The following is a 17,060-nucleotide window of genomic DNA, read 5'->3' on the forward strand; positions in this document are numbered from 1 at the left end:
GAGCACCTCGCCAAGACCTTCCCCACCCCTCCACTTCTCACCTTTAAACACCCACCAAACCTTAAACAGACCATTGTTCACAGCAAACTGCCCGGCCTTCAGGACAACACCAAACAACCCTGTCACAGCAGACACTGTAAAACGTGTCAGAGTGTCGCCATGGATACCGCCATTACACATGGGGACATCTCCCACCATGTACGCGGCAGGTACTCATGTGACTTGGACAATGTTGTCTATCTCATACGCTGCAGGGAAGGATGCCCAATGTATGGTACATTGGCGAGACCGAGCAGAGGCTACGGCAACAGATGAATGGGCACCGCGTAACAATCACCAAACAGAGGTGTTCCCTCCCAGTCGGAGATCACTTCAACGATCAGGGACTTTCAACCTCGATCCTTCAGGTAACTATCCACCAAGGTGGACTTTGGGACAGGCTACAACGAAAAGTGGCCGAGCAGAGGCTGATAACCACGTTTGGTACCCATGAGGATGGCCTCAACTGGGACCTTGGGTTCATGTCACACTACAGCTGACCCCACTGCACTATACACACACACACACACACACACACACACACACACACACACACTCACACACACACACACACACACACACACACACACACACACACACACACACACACACTCATCCTGTCACACAATACACATACACACTCCCACACTCACACCCACACACACACCTTTTCACAGATGTATACCCCATTACACTCAAACACATACACATACACACACTCTCACAGACACTCACATCATCGCCCCATCCCACGCACACCCAAATGCACACACTCACTCGGTCTCCCCTGCACGCACACACATATACGTTTGTGGGGTGAATTTGTACGTTCAGAATTATCTTTAGTTTTTCTCAAAAACTGCATAAAACCATGTAAGATTCTGTAAATGCCACTTTAGAAATAGAATCAGTTTGAGCGAACATTGGGACACAGACAGATTTTAATCCCACATCTTCAATGCATTATCTGAGCTGAGATGGCACCGATTGTTAAAACTCTCTTGAGAATGTAACTTTAACAAAGGTCTGGGATGTACATAACAAGGAACTGAAACGAACATGATCATTCTAAAAGATGAAAGACTTCAGCTCAATTTGTTTAATATTACATGCCATGACACTGCAATCCTGTTGCTAAAACTTCAGTGTTTTACTATCCTGCTCCACAACCACATGATGAAAAAGCAGTGCATCGAAGGCTAGTGTTTCCCAATAAACCTGTTGGACTATAACCTGGTGCTGTCTAATTTGTAACGTTGTCCGACCCAGTCTAACACCGGCTCCTCCAAATCATAACCTTTATGTCAATGACTGGTGCGTTTTGGATGATCATGTAAAACATAATAATAGAAACCATCCAAAGTTGGGACTTGATGTTTTCAAGTCATTACACTATGACTTTTTCCCTGGCAGTTTACTCCATTGTGGGATTGTTTTTATTCATTTCTAGGGCGTGAACATTGCTGGCTAGATCAACATTTATTGCCTCTCCCTCGTTTCCCCTGAAAGGTGATGGGGAGCTATCTTTTTGAACCACTGCAATCCATGTGCTGCCTGTATCTCCTTTCGAACTGATTGAAGATTTAACAGGAGGGAGTCGGCCATTTTGGATTTGTTCCATACATTTACATCACTTGTATGACCCATTGATATTTTACTTGTACATTCTGTGTCTGATGCCTCCTCTCTCATTACACCTGATGAAGGAGCAATGCTCCGAAAGCTCGTGTTTTCAAATAAACCTGTTGGACTATAACCTGGTGTGGTGTGATTTTTGACCATTTGTTGGAGGTAAACCTACAATGAATCAATGGAGGGTGTTCCAGGATTGTGACCGAGCTACAGGGAAGGAATGCGATATGTTTCTGACTAGGCCAGCGTTTATTGCCCAGAGGGTGAGTCAACCACATTGCTGTGGGTCTGTAGTCTCACCAGGTTTTCTTCCTGAAAGGAGAATATGGAACCAGTTAGGTTCCTAACAAACCTCAATAGCAATATATGGTTATCATCAGACAAAGCTCCTCCTGAGCTGAGATTTCACCACCTTGTATGGTGGGATTACAGTCCATCTCCCCCACCCCATGAACTTGGTGTTCTGGATTCCTACTCCAGGTCTGGCACTGCACCACCATCTCCCCTTATTAACTGGAATTGATATCAAACAGACACAGGGTGCTGATCAGAGTTCATGTTTAAAAACATAACAGCCCAAATGGAATATCAACTCACAACCCCTGGCTTTGAACATGGACACCCTCTTCATGATGCATCTGAGGTGAGATACCATGTTAGACATCCACGGCAATTGATAGCTCTGTCTTTGGTTGTGCTCCGAAGATCTTAAAAATTCGGTAATTCAGCTCCTCGAGCCTGCTTTGTCATTCCACACGATCATGGCTGATCTCATCTCGGTCTCAACTCCACTTTCCTACCTGCTCTCCATAACACTTCAACCCAACTACAGCCTGCATGTAGTGATCCCTTTTCATGGCACAAGGCACTTCACAGGAACCACATTCAGGAAACCATTACACATGGACCGAAACCTTGGCCAAAGAGAGGAACACCTTGAGATCCTGAGACCCCAAGGTAGAGGGGTGGAGATCTTTACAGAGTGACTTCCAGAGGGTACCATCCAGGCACAGACAGTGATGTCCAAGCAATGAATAACAGGAAGCCAATCTGGCCTTTTCTTTCCTGAATTATTCTTGTTGCCATTCTTTCCGAACGAAACAACATTGGGTATTCTGCAGTCCTCTGGGAATTCTCCTGGGACTATAAAGGATACAAATATTTTGTACAAATCCGTAGCAATTTCCACACCTGCCTCTTTCAGGATTCTATGATAGATTCCATCAGGTCTTGGGGACTTGTCTACCTTAATGCTTTTCAAAACACCCAACACCTCCTTTTTAATATTGATATGCTCTAGAATATCAATATACAAGACTCACCATCCACCATGTCATAGAGTCATAGAGATGTACAGCATGGAAACAGACCCTTCGCTCCAACCCGTCCATGCCGCCCACATATCCTAATCTAATCCCGTCCCATTCGCCCACACTGGGCCCATATCCCTCTCGACCCTTCCTATCCATATCAGTGAGCAGTGTAGGTTTCTTCCCTCCCGCCCTCCTGACCATGTACTCACTTTCTTTGTCTGATTTTCTTCCTTTTAAAAGTGCCGTTGTTTTGAGGTTTTTTTCTCCAAAGTTGCAGAATAAAACAGTAATTGCTGCTCCTGGAATTTGAGGAAATCACCCCCAACACCTAAAATGCCTCAAAAAAGGGGCAGCTCTTACAGTCACAACTTTTTCCCGTCCTCCATCTTGGACTACCCAGAATCCTTTGGAAATACCAATGCACTTTATTCATTAAGAACCTCACCCACTTCCTCCGGCTCCATGTGTAAATTCCCTCCTTTGCTCTGAGAAGACATACCCTTTCCCTGGCGACCTGTTGCTTATTATCCCTCTGTAAAATGCCTTGGAGGTTCCTTAATCCTGTTTTCCATAAACATCGCATGGTCCCTTCAAATTCTCTATTTCCGAGTTTGAGTTCATTCCTGTTATCTCCAGGGCTCTGTCTGTCTTCAGTTTCTTGAACCTTACTTATACCTTCTCCCTCTTTCTGCCTAAGACTTAACATCATAACACGTCTGAACAGGTCAACGAAATATATCGACAGGAACCATCGACAGCATCAACCTGCATTTATTGAGTTATCTTTCAAAACCAATTCAGTGCAATTGAAATACTGTGTGGTATCACTCACTGTAATAAACACTCTCCTTGAATAAGCTGAAGAGAAAGTAATGGCAAATTATAAAATTACCAAAATAATGCATGACAATGGTTCTTAAATATATGTTTATAAATTACTCTACAGATACTGAAAGAAATTAAATAAGGAGGAACAAATATCATGGACAATTAACCATACATTTCGCAATATTTCACTTTCACTGTAGAATTGTAGTTTTAAGATCAAACTTGTTCTGAAGTTGATCAGATCTCACCCCATCTAATACTGATCTTTTATACCTTTCTCCCCAAACTTGAGGTGAGAATTCATATGTTTCAGAGGATTGCCTTATTTGATGAGCTGTTCCTTGATATATAATAAGTATAATCCCACAGACATTGTCATGATTGCACCTTGTCTAAAGTCTGAATCAAATCATTCAATAGCAGACAATTCCCAAGAGGTTAATGATCAAAAGTCCCATTCAATGTTTTCAAGTCTCCACTATTCTTACGTAAAAAAATTATACAAAAGATAAATCCCACAAATGCTGGAAATCTGCAATAAAATCAGGAAATATTGACATGCAGCTCAGGTAGCACCTTTGTCCACCCCAGTCTAACACCGGCTCCTCCAAAACATTTAAAAGGCATCTGGATGGGGGTATATGAACAGGGTGGGTTTAGAGGGATATGGGCCAATTGCTGGCAAGTCGGACTAGATTAATTCAGGATATCAGGTCGGCATAGACGAGTTGGACCAAAGGGTCTGTTTCTGTGCTGTATAACTCTAAGACTCTGTAACATTTAAAAGGCAGCTGGATGGAGACATGAATAAGAAGGCTTCAGAGGGATATGGACCAAATGCTGGTTTGTGGGACTAGATAACTTTCCGATATCTGGTTGGCATGGACGAGTTGGAGCGAAGGATCTGTACAACTCTGTGACTCTGTAAGTGTAAGCTTTCTTGGGAGATTTTGACTTTTGTTACAGAGCCTTTTTAAATGACTGGGACATTTTAATTTGTGCTTATTTGGTTTAATTGGTTTCTTTTAATTTGTTTTCAGAGTCGTGTAAGGAGACTTCTGAAAAGTAGGCTGTCAGTAGGTTAGAAGATGGAATAGGTTATGCTGCATTCTGCAATTACAGCAATGATGATGTGCCAAGTGTAATACTTCAACTGGCTTGGCATTGATTTATTGGTTAGTGCTCTTCGCATCTTCAGTTGAGAGTGAAAGCATATATCTTGGGAGGATATTTAATTGCTCTAAAGATACCACGTATCTGAAAGTTCCCTGCAGTTAATAGATCAATGGGACAGGAATTACCTATTATATCACAAAGTAAGTCTGTTTCTCTCTGCTGAACTTCTACTCAGCTAAAGATTGACTCTGCCTGTTGTGTGACATGGCTTTTAATTTCCACTGATCAACCAGATGAACATTCGTAACACAATGTAATTAAACTCAACTTTCCTTCAGTATTCTTGTTGGTGATGCAGACAAAGGGGGACAAAATTTGGTTTGCGGTTCAACTTGATTTTATTAACAAAATATTAAAACAGATTGTCAGCATTTCCCAAATTCCCACAATCTTTACTCTCTCTCCAGCTCTATCCATCTGAGAAAGGATATTAACTGGAACAATCCATGTTGGGCCATTGGAATCATTTCAACTCCCCCTCCCACTCTGCCGAGGACATGGAGGTCCTGGGCCTCCTTCACTGCCGCTCCCTCACCACCAGACGCCTGGAGGAAGAACGCCTCATCTTCCGCCTTGGAACACTTCAACCCCAGGGCATCAATGTGGACTTCAACAGTTTCCTCATTTCCCCTTCCCCCACCTCACCCTCGTTCCAAACATCCAGCTCAGCACTGTCCCCATGACTTGTCCGGACTTTTCCTACCTGCCTATCTCCTTTTCCACCTATCCACTCCACCCTCTCCTCCCTGACCTATCACCTTCATCCCCTCCCCCACTCACCCATTGTACTCGATGCGACTCTCTCCCCACCCCCACTCTCCTCTAGCTGATCACTCCACGCTTCAGGCTCACTGCCTTTATTCCTGATGAAGGGCTTTTGCCCGAAACGTCGATTTCGAAGCTCCTTGGATGCAACCTGAACTGCTGTGCTCTTCCAGCACCACTAATCCAGAAATTGGAATCTCCTTCCTGTCCCGATATAGGGCTGGTTCTCTTCCACAAAGGGGGGGGGGTCTCGCAATTTCGGGCAGATCTTTCTACTGAGGCAGGAAACGATTTCTCTTCATTCTGAGGCACCAAGAGGGTCTGAGAAATGAAGGGACAATGTCATAACTGGTCAGAGAGGCCTTAGACAGTGTTCTTTAACTGTTACACCTTGACAGTAGCTGCTCCATACTTTGAGGTCAACACTTTCCACAGGGAGTCCAAGGTGGAAGGGCTAGGGGCCTAATGGATAAGGCATTGGCTTCCTTCAGCTGGTAATTGTTGGTTCAAGTCCCATCTGGGGTGCTTGGGTTTTAAGCCTGGGCCTTGTTGCTGATTTTCATTTCATGTCAACTTCATCTCAATCCATGCTGACTGAATTTTTCACGCTGATTGATGATGTCACTTCCGCCCCATCATGGCCACTCCCACAACCACTTCCAACCTTCACAATTCCTCATGCATCACACGTGACATCACTTCCGCCCTTCACATCATCGCTGATGCCACATGCTCAGTGACTTCCGCCACCCCAACTGCCCTGGTCACCACCACTTCCACCACTCCCCTGCATTCTACTGACGTGCCCCCCCACAGAACCCACTGTCACTATCCCCACCCCCCAGAACCCCGAGGGGAACACTACCCCTGCTCATGACTCCACCCCCATTCGCCCCACCATCACACCCACTCCAGTTACAGGTTCCGCCCTGGACAGGACTGCTCCGAGTGCTGTCTCACAGGAGTCGAGTGTTGGTCATAAACCAGCTGGTGCCTGCCATGCTGTGGTACCGGCTGGTCACTTTGGTCCCTCCTCCTGGTTTTGTCGATGACATCCAGAGAATGTTGGTTCACTTCTTCTGGGACAAAAAGATGCACTGGGTCACTGCGCAGGTCCTGAGTCTCCATATTGAGGAGGGCGGTCAGTCGCTGGTGTGCGTTCACACCCAGGTAGCGACGTTCCACCTTCAGACCTTGCAGCGATACCTTTACATTGAGCCTCCCCCTCGGCGGGGTGCCCTGGCGACGTATTTTTTCCACCAGGTGCGTAACCTCAACTACGACACTCAGCTCCTGTTCAGGGACCGTGATGGTTTGGAGGTCACTCTCAGGACACTGCCTGTCTTTTACCAGGACCTGCTCACGGTCTGGAACAAGGTCGAATCGCGTCACGCCTACCCTCCGGCAGGAGTAATGGCTGTCGTCATGGAGACGTTGCTCAGGAATCCGCACCTCCGTACTCGTGGGTTCGAGTGACTGTCGGAGGGGAGGGCCGTGACTGCGAGGGTGACCAGGGTCGGGGACGTGCTGGATGGTGTGGGCCTGGGCTGGACGCTGCCGCAGGATATAGCGAGCAGGGCAGCGGTAGACGTCCGGTACGTGGCCACCACCATCCGACACCTTAAAACGACGGTGCTCAGACCCCACGTAGTGCCCCAGTTGGAGGATGCTCAGGTGTGCGGTGGGATCCCATCTGCACTCACTCCTGACCAGACGGAATTTCACATTGGCCCCAGGGTCCTGTATTTCCTGCGGGAGCCTGTGCCCCACAACCTGAGCTGTCTCCGGAGTTTTAGTTTTGTCCCTTTCAGGGGTGTATCACAGAGGGCCCTGTACAGACTGCTGCTGCACACCCTCATCCACCTCCCGGACACACCCTGGCGTGCCCATTTACCACCGGGCGGTGGGGACCATCCCCAGTGAAGGGCTCTCTACATGGGAGTCCTCCCCCTTTCTCACGGGGATCTGGGGTGGAGGGTATTGCACGCGGCAGTCCACAGATTGTGGTGGTTCACGGACTCCCAGCCCAACTGCTTGTTCTGTGGTGCTGTGGAGTCCATGGAACAGGGCGCTTGCACTCCCTTTTTAGCTTTCTGGGAAACCTTCTCCTCCGTTTCTGGTTGGACTTCAGCCCCACACTCCCCATCATTGGGCACCCAGTGCCGAGGGGGGAGGGTTGGTCAGAGGATCTCCTCGTGGGTCTGCTCCTGGGCCTGGCCAAACTGGTTGTTCGGGTCAATCGCCTGACCCTCTTCCATGGTTACATTCGAGCCCGGGTGTCCCTGGAGAAGGAGCACGCAGTGTCTACCAACATCCTTGAGCTGTTCAGAGAGTGCCCTCCCCCTCACTGTTTGGTCACACAGCATTGCCCTTTGATGCTTGTCACTGGCCACTCGGGTGTTTCCTTTCTTCCTGGTGGTGGGAATTGAATAAAGATTTGTACATCTGTTGTCTTTCACTGTGTCTCACACCTGCACACACACAACATGGGTGCTGGGAAAATATAAGCACTACCACAGTTAGGCAGCAGTGCGGGGGTAAAGAGAAAAACATATATAACCAGGAGATTCAGAATCCCCTCAGTCCAGGGCACTGACTCTGTGCTGGCTGAGCCACAGTCAGTGTGTTTGTGCAAAACAAAACAAAACTTAAAAGCTGCCATTTTAACATCACACATGTAGCCCCAGTGGCCTAATGGATAAGGCACTGGCCTTCTAAGCCAGGGATTGTGGGTTCGAGTCCCATTTGGGGTGTCTGTCACTTGCCCTGTGTCAACTTGATTGCTAGTCTACTTTGGGAAAATCTGCATTCAGTTGATGGGAAGTGGTGCCCAATGATTTCTTACACAAGATTTGCATGATTGAGGTGAATTCTTTGAAAGAGAAAGCACAGTCACAATGGCTGAAAACCTACTGAGATTCTCCTGGGGATGGCATGGTGGTTCAGTGGGTAGCACTGCTGCCTCACAGTGTCAGGGACCTGGCTTCGATTCCTCCCTTGGGTGTCTGTTTGTGTTGAGTTTGCACATTCTCTCCATGGGGTATTCCGGGTGCTTTGGTTTCCTCCCACAGTCCAAATATGTGCAGGTTCGGTGGATTGGCTTTGGGGAATGCAGGGTGAGAGGATAGGGGTTGGGCCTGGATGAGATGCTCTTCAGAGGGTCAGTGTGGATGTGATGGGCTGAATGGCCTGCCCTTCTCACGCGAAGTCTTTTATGAACAGGTTTGGAGCAGATGGTCAGAGCTCCACTGCAGGACCCAGTCAAGGCTTTGCTAAGGTTTGGCATTCAGGTGTGTTTTCCTCTTCTCCTGTCCCTGATCTTCCAGAATCTTCTGAGGCTTTGGCCAATACGGTCATGAGCTGGGTTCACATCATCCAATGGGGTCACACCAATACCCTTCACTGTTGTCATGCCAGGAGCTATAAAGTGGATTGACTCAGGCTGACACTTCTCCAATATTCAACCCACAGTCTGGTTGGAACTGGTTCTTCTTGAAACATTGTAGTTCTTTGATTTTAGTTGCACTGTTCTCTGGAGCTGAGAGCTGCTGTTTAATTTAGTTTGACCAATTTTCTGTCAGGTCAAATTTCTCCAGATGAGGATCAATTGAGAATGCCTGATTTTGTTGCCATGGTCACCTGACCACACAGGATTGAGATCAGCTGCACAGTGAAGATTTCAACAAAATCAAAACCCCAAATTAGACTTGAGCCTACAATCACTGGTTTAGGAAGTTAGTGCCTTATCTATGAGATCACTGGGGCTCCAACAGATGGAGCTACCAATCTATGGACAAAGCAGCTTCTGTTTTGGTTATGTTGGTATCAGTCTAAGCTATATTCTGTCAACATTACCACTTGAACAACAGATTACCTGCATGTTTGGTATTTATGATGATGTCCAATATGTCAATGGAAATGATTGAAATCTGGGTGTTCAAGGTTGGAACTGATGGGTCTGTGGCTATGCATTTGGGTCCTTACCTTTCTTAGTCAAGGTATTGAATACAATTGCAAGGAGGCTATGATGGAGATGTGAGGTAGTTAGGCCATCGTTGGAGAAGTTGGAGTGCCACATCCACAGATTGGACAAACATTTGTGGGAAGGCAACTGCTGAAAATCACCAGGCTCTGAGTCAGAGTCGGGGTTCACCAACAGAGTTTATTGTCCAAGGAAATCCCGGAGCTCCGGGGAGAGAGCAGCACCAACAGCACAGTGGTCAGCTGTGATTCTTCTCTCAACCCGGAGCACATGGTCAAGATACTGTTATACATTTTGTGATATAATAGGTCAGTGATGAGGTTATTGTCTCTGTAACATGGCTTGTTTATTGTAAACATTGCAGAATCCTTGATCGTTTCGGTGCAGTTATTGTCAGTTCCAGCGTGGCCTTTGTTAATTTCAGTGCAGTTGTTGTCAGTTTCAGCGTCTGCGCTGAAGTCAGTTGCTGTAGTAATGGGCGCTAATCGCTCTTCCTGAGAAGGACGATTACTGCAGCCCTGGCTATTATCACTCTGTATTGAGGCTGTATCTAACATTGGGCGGCACGGTGGCACAGTGGTTAGCACTGCTGCCTCACAGCGCCTGAGATCCGGGTTGAATTCCCGCCCCAGGCCACTGACTGTGTGGAGTTTGCACGTTCTCCCCGTGTCTGCGTGGGTTTCCTCCGGGTGCTCCGGTTTCCTCCCACAGTCCAAAGATGTGCAGGCCAGGTGAATTGGCCATGCTAAATTGCCCATAGTGTTAGGTAAGGTGTAGATGTATGGGTGGGTTACGCTTCGGCGGGGCGGTGTGGACTTGTTGGGCCGAAGGGCCTGTTTCCACACTGTAAGTAATCTAATCTAATTTCTATCAAAGCTGTTGTCTGACCCAGACCCTTTGGCGGGCAGTGTATGTTATTCATGTGTATTGTCTCTCCCATCCGCCTTAAACTAATCAACTCGGTTGTGAGTGCAATGTGCTGGCATTCTGGTGGCCCCAGGCAGTGTCTATGTTTGCACTGCTGTCTCTCTCCATATTGTGGTCCGGTGACCATCTTGTGCGCCAAGTGGCCAACTTATGGCTCAGCGGCCATCTTGTGTGTCCGTGTGCCTAGTGTCACCCTGCCCCGTGCCATCTCCCACTTCACTTTGTGCTCAAGGAGGCGAGGGTATTAACTGGAACAATCCATGCTGGGCCATTGGAATCTCCTTCCTGTCCCGATATAGGGCTGGCTCTTTTCCACAAAGGGGGGTCTCGCAATTTTGTGCAGATTTTCTCTCTCTCCAGATTTTGATAATTTAAAAAATATACTTTATTCATAAAAGATCAAATAGTAACGCACACACAGGTTCTAAATCAGTTGTGTACAGTCTATGCAGAGAGAAAAGAACCAACAAACGATTGGAATTTTGACATTTCGCAAAGTTCTGTGTCGTGACAAAAAAGGCATTTTGTACTTGGGCAGGAACCGATCTCTGTTCATTGTCAGGCACCAAGAGGGTCTGAGAACTGAAAGGATGATGTGATAATTTGTCAGAAAGACCTTAGACTGTGTTGTTTCCCTGTTACACCTTGGCAGCAGCTGCCCGAAACTTTAGTGTATCCCTCAGTGTGTCGTGACAGATCTTGAAATATGCTCGGCTGTAGCACTCGTTTAAGATCAACTATTCCCAGTAGAGTATTGTCACTGAGTTTTTGTGGCTTAATGGGTTAGACTGTAGATTCTGATGTAGTGGATTGGAGGTTCAAATCCCTTTTGGGGTGTTGACGTTTTAAGCCTGGTCTTTGTGGTGGCTGATTTTCATCCTATATCAACTCCATCTCAATCCAAATTGACTGGATTTTCCAACTACTCCGTTAAAAATCACTTGCCTGCTTCGAGATTATGGAAAATGTTCTTCAGTAGAAACTTACACAAGGTAATTCCAGGGTTTGGGAAATCTTGGGGTGAATTGTCTGAAAGAGACAGCACAGCCCCAATGGGCTGAATGCCCACTAAGATCCTATTGAAGTGTCCTCAATGCAGCTTTTTGTAACATCTCCACTTCCTCCTTCCCCACTAACTGCAAATATCTTGAAAGTGCTGCACAAAATAACATTGAGCCCTTTTCCTCTCTGCTCCATATTCCTCAGACTTGAGTTGTGCAAAGTTGGAGTTTGGTTAATTTCTTGTCTGTCCGTTTGGGGAGAAATGGGAGGTAAGATCAATTTTATCAAGCAGCCAATGATTTAGCGTGAGATGGAAGGGGGAACAACCAATCAGTGTGAGTATAAAACTCAGAGAAGAACACAATATGAGAGGTTCAGGGTGCAGTATTTACAGGCTAAGGGACTGGATAAGGGACTGGCCTCTTCATCCTGGAAGTGTGGGTTCAAGTCCCATCTGGGATGGCTAACTTTTAAGCCTGGTCTTCACGGCTGATCTTCTTTGTCTGATGTCAATTCGATTTCTCATCTCCCCTGGAATCATCCCCAGGTCTGTGTTGGGTTTGGTGGGATGTTGTGTCAGAAAAATACAGAACTTTGTGGGGACTGCAGAATATGATGCTAAATCCCCCCTCTCTCTATGTCGCATTTGGACGGATCAGTCAAAAGTGTCGTCTTTTTTTGAATAAAATCTCTAACTTGAAATAAACGAAAGAGGTCCCTGTTCGGTAGCTTGTGTTTCTGTGCTAACTGATCGAAGGACATCATTGTGTCTCCCTCAAACAAATCACCCACGCAAGACACACCCCTAACTGCCCAATGTTTGGATCCTGAATCTATCATCCCCGGTTGAAAACCCGGCATACCCAGTGTAAGAGAAGATGTCTTGCCAATATTGCCTTCCCTCTGCCGAATTGCCCTCCATGCTTTAACAGTATCGATAACTATTGGGTTATGGCAATATTCACTTACTGTCCTCATTTTGTCCAAACACAGCAAGCGAGTAAGGGGTCACCTTAGCCTGGGAGGTTTCAATATCTAACAATATTGAAAGAGGGTCCCCACAAGCCCAATCACTCATGTAGGATAAAAGTGAGCTTCGTTGGTAGCTTTTAATGTCTGGGAGATCCACTCCCCCCAGTCTGTGAGACAATCGCAGTTTAGCTCATTTAATGAGGGGCCACTGACGATGTCAAATAAAGGGGCTGAAACAGACGTTCAGTCTCCTGAATGTTTGCTTCTCGAAAATCGGGGGGAGCATCCATATAGGGTATAGTAAACAAGGGAGAATATTCATCTTAATAAGCGCTATCCGACCCAACCACGAGACCAGAAGCGCCTCCATCTTTGAAGGTCTTGTTTGATTTTGTCAAATAATTGAACAAAATTGGCTTTGAACAGCCGATTCAGAACTGGAGTAATGGACATGCTCAAATACACAAAACCCCCCTGTGACCATTTAAATGGGAATCGATATTCACCCTCAAGACTTAACACTTTCATAAGACCACCCATAGGCATAGCCTCTGATTTTGAAAGATTTATCTTGTCCCCCAAAAAGGTGCCAAACACACAGATGCATGCTAACAGGCGAGGGACTGAAACTGCTGGATTTGATGAAAGAATGAGGACATCGTCCACATACAATAAACTCTGATGTAAATTTGACCCCACGTCTGGAGCTGATATATTGGGATCCCTATGAATGGCCTCCACCAATGATTCAATCCTCACTGTAAAAAGCAGTGGGGAAAGGGAACAGACCTGTCGGCTGACCCAAAAAATGTTAAAATTGCTTGATCACACCCTGTTGGTGATGGTTGCAGTGAGAGGGTCATTGTGGAGAACCTTTACCCATCTTATAAAAACTTCGCCCAAAACAAACCGCTCCAGAGTATAGAAAAGGTACACCCTCTCAACTCGGTCAAGCGCCTTCTCTGTATCTAGAGAAATCACCAATCCCTATATTGACTGTTGTTGACACACTTGAATTACATTAAGCAGCCTCCTAACATTATTGGAGGATCTGCGGCCCTTTATGAAGCCCGTCTGGTCCTCTTTAACAATAGAAGGTAACACAGTCTCACAGTAACACGTAATGGCTTGAGGGACTCTCCTTTTCCTAGCGAGATATGCTCAGTATTTACCAGACCTGTCACCATGATCATATAACCTTTGCTTTGCAAAAGTAAGCTCGTTCTTTGCTGTCTGCGTGAGCACGGAATTCAATGCAGACCGCAACACCATAATCCTCTGTAACTTGAACAACGAGGGCCTGTCAAAGTAGGCCTTCTCAGCTGCCTTCAACCGTGCTTTGAGGAGACGTTGCTGCTCACCCTTCTGCCGCCTCTTACTGGCAGAGTAGGAAATAACTAACCCACTGGCATAGGATTTGGCAATTTCAGAAAGGAAGGATTGGCTACTAACCGAGCGTGAGTTAATGCCTAGGAATGCCCAAAGCTTCTGAGAGAACTGCTCCACAAATGTATTATCCTTGAGGATAAAGGAATCCATTTGCCAGTGACTTGGACCCACTGTAACATCCTTAATCTTAGCCAACAGGTACACTGGAGTGTGATCAGAGATGGTAATATTACCGATCGTACAAGGTGCCACCAAGTCCAGGGTTGCCACGGGGATTGGAAAAAAATCAATCCTGGTGTGACATCTGTGTGGATTGGAAAAGAAAACCGTAAAATCCCTGCCTGTAGGGTGGAGACACCTCCAGATGTCCACCAACCCTCACTCCACACACAGATCCACTAATTGTTTAGTTTGTACAGAGGGAGTCGGGGGCCTTTTGGCAACATCTGCACTGTGGGATCCATGAGACAGTTAAAATCTCCCCCTTTAGTGATATGCCAGGACACAAGACTGATCAATTTGAAAACGCATCTAGCAAAATGTTGAGGGGATGAGCTTGAGGGCAAGAAACATTTATAACACCATATTCTTCCCCATTTATCAATGCTATTAGAGTTACAAACCTCCTGTGCGTGTGTCTTTAACACACTCTCGTAACTTAAATGTAAGATTACTCCTCACCAATACAGCCACTTCCCTACTTCTGGTATTCAGTGATGTGAAGTAAACCTGACCAAAGCCATTCTTCTGTAGTTTCAAATGCTCCCTGTCATCCAAGTGCGTCTCCTTTAACAAAGGATTATCCACATTCTCCTTTCTAAGACTCAAAAGTACCTTCTTCCTCTTAATTGGTGAGTGACTTCCCTTCATATTCCACGTTCACCATTTAATCAAGTCATTACATTCTGCAGTAAAATTTAAATTCCAGAGAGGAGGAACTCGAACCACAAATCACTGAGCCTTAGTGTCATATGATCCATCAAATATAAAAACTACATAAACTGAAACCACGACATTTAACAAACCTACAAAACTATCAAAGAATAAAAGCAATACAAACCACCATATAAAGTGCCAATGGCGCTGAATTGGGGAACTCACCTCCTGCCCAAAGGGGGTAACTACCCATCCCAAACAGCCCATAAGTGGGCATCTAGCCATCCCAACCATTTTCTCTCCTTCTCGCTAGAGCCGTACCACAAACACAAGCAGAATAGAAAGTAAATATACCATAGAATAGCAAAATGAATAAAGAAAAAAAACATTTAAGATCGATGGGGTAAATACCCCACCCATCCTCTGGTATAACTTAGACAATAGACAATAGACAATAGATGCAGGAGTAGGCCATTCTGCCCTTCGAGCCTGCACCGCCATTCAATATGATCATGGCTGATTATTCCTAATCAGTATCCTGTTCCAGCCTTATCTCCATACCCCTTGACTCCACTATCTTTAAGAGCTCTATCCAATTCTTTCTTAAAAGAATCCAGAGACTGGGCCTCCACTGCCCTCTGGGGCAGAGCATTCCACACAGCCACCACTCTCTGGGTGAAGTAGTTTCTCCTCATCTCTGTCCTAAATGGTCTACCCCGTATTTTTAAGTTGTGTCCTCTAGTTCGGCACTCCCCCATCAACGGAAATATGTTCCCTCCTGCCAGAGTGTCCAGTCCTTTCATAAGCCTATACGTTTCAATCAGATCCCCTCTCAGTCTTCTAAACTCAAGGGTATACAAGCCCAGTCGCTTCAGTCTTTCCGTGTAAGGCAATCCTGCCATTCCAGGAATTGACCTCGTGAACCTACGCTGCACTCCCTCAATAGCCAGAATGTCTTTCCTCAAATTTGGAGACTAGAACTGTACACAGTACTCCAGGTGTGGTCTCACCAGGGCCCTGTACAGCTGCAGAAGCACCTCTTTGCTTCTATACTCAATCCCTCTTGTTATGAAGGCCAGCATGCTATTAGCCTTCTTCACGACCTGCTGTACCTGCATGCTTGCCTTCATTGACTGGTGGACAAGAACACCCAGATCTCTCTGAACAGCCCCTTTACCTAATTTGATACCATTGAGGTAGTAATCTGCCTTCCTGTTCTTGCCACCAAAGTGGATAACCAGACATTTATCCACATTAAACTGCATCTGCCATGCATCTGCCCACTCACCTAACTTGTCCAGGTCACCCTGTAATCCCCTAACATCCTCATCACATTTCACCCTACCACCTAGCTTTGTGTCATCAGCAAATTTGCTAATGTTATTGCTGATACCATCTTCTATATCATTTACATATATTGTAAAAAGCTGCGGTCCCAGCACGGATCCCTGCGGTACCCCACTGGTCACTGCCTGCCATTTCGAAATGGAGCCGTTAATCACTACCCTTTGTTTCCTATTAGCCAACCAATTCTCTATCCAATCTAGTACTTTGCCCCCAATCCCGTGCGCCCTAATTTTACTCACTAACCTCTTGTGTGGGACTTTATCAAAAGCTTTCTGAAAGTCCAGGTACAGTACATCCACTGGATCTCCCTCGTCCATCTTCTGAGTTACATCCTCAAAAAATTCAAGAAGATTAGTCAAGCATGATTTCCCCTTCATAAATCCATGCTGACTCTGTCCTATCCTGTTACTATTATCCAGATGTGCCGTAATTTCATCCTTTATAATAGACTCCAGCATCTTTCCCACCACTGAGGTCAGACTAACTGGTCTATAATTTCCTGCTTTCTCCCGCCCACCCTTCTTAAAAAGTGGCACAACATTAGCCGCCCTCCAATCCTCAGGAACCAACCCCGATTCTATTGAACTCTGGAAAATAATCACCAGCGCATCCACGATTTCCCGAGCCACCTCCTTCAGTACACTGGGATGCAGGCCATCAGGTCCCGGAGACTTTTCAACCTTCAGACCTAACAGTCTCTCCAACACCAAATCCTGGCAAATAGAAATTCCCTTAAGTTCAGGTCCTTCAGCCACTGTTACCTCAGGGAGATTGCTTGTGTCTTCCCCAGTGAACACAGATCTGAAGTACCC

General features: G+C 46.1%; 1 non-coding gene across 1 annotated transcript; it reads left to right on the forward strand.

Moving 5' to 3' along the window:
- Positions 1-8,433: 8,433 nt before the first annotated feature.
- Positions 8,434-8,506, forward strand: trnar-ucu (transfer RNA arginine (anticodon UCU)). The gene has a single exon. It is a non-coding gene; the product is annotated as a tRNA-Arg (tRNA).
- The last annotated feature ends 8,554 nt before the right edge of the window (positions 8,507-17,060 follow it).

Source organism: Chiloscyllium punctatum, chromosome 18 (genome assembly GCF_047496795.1).
Source record: "Chiloscyllium punctatum isolate Juve2018m chromosome 18, sChiPun1.3, whole genome shotgun sequence".
In the NCBI taxonomy this organism is placed as follows: Eukaryota; Metazoa; Chordata; class Chondrichthyes; order Orectolobiformes; family Hemiscylliidae; genus Chiloscyllium; species Chiloscyllium punctatum.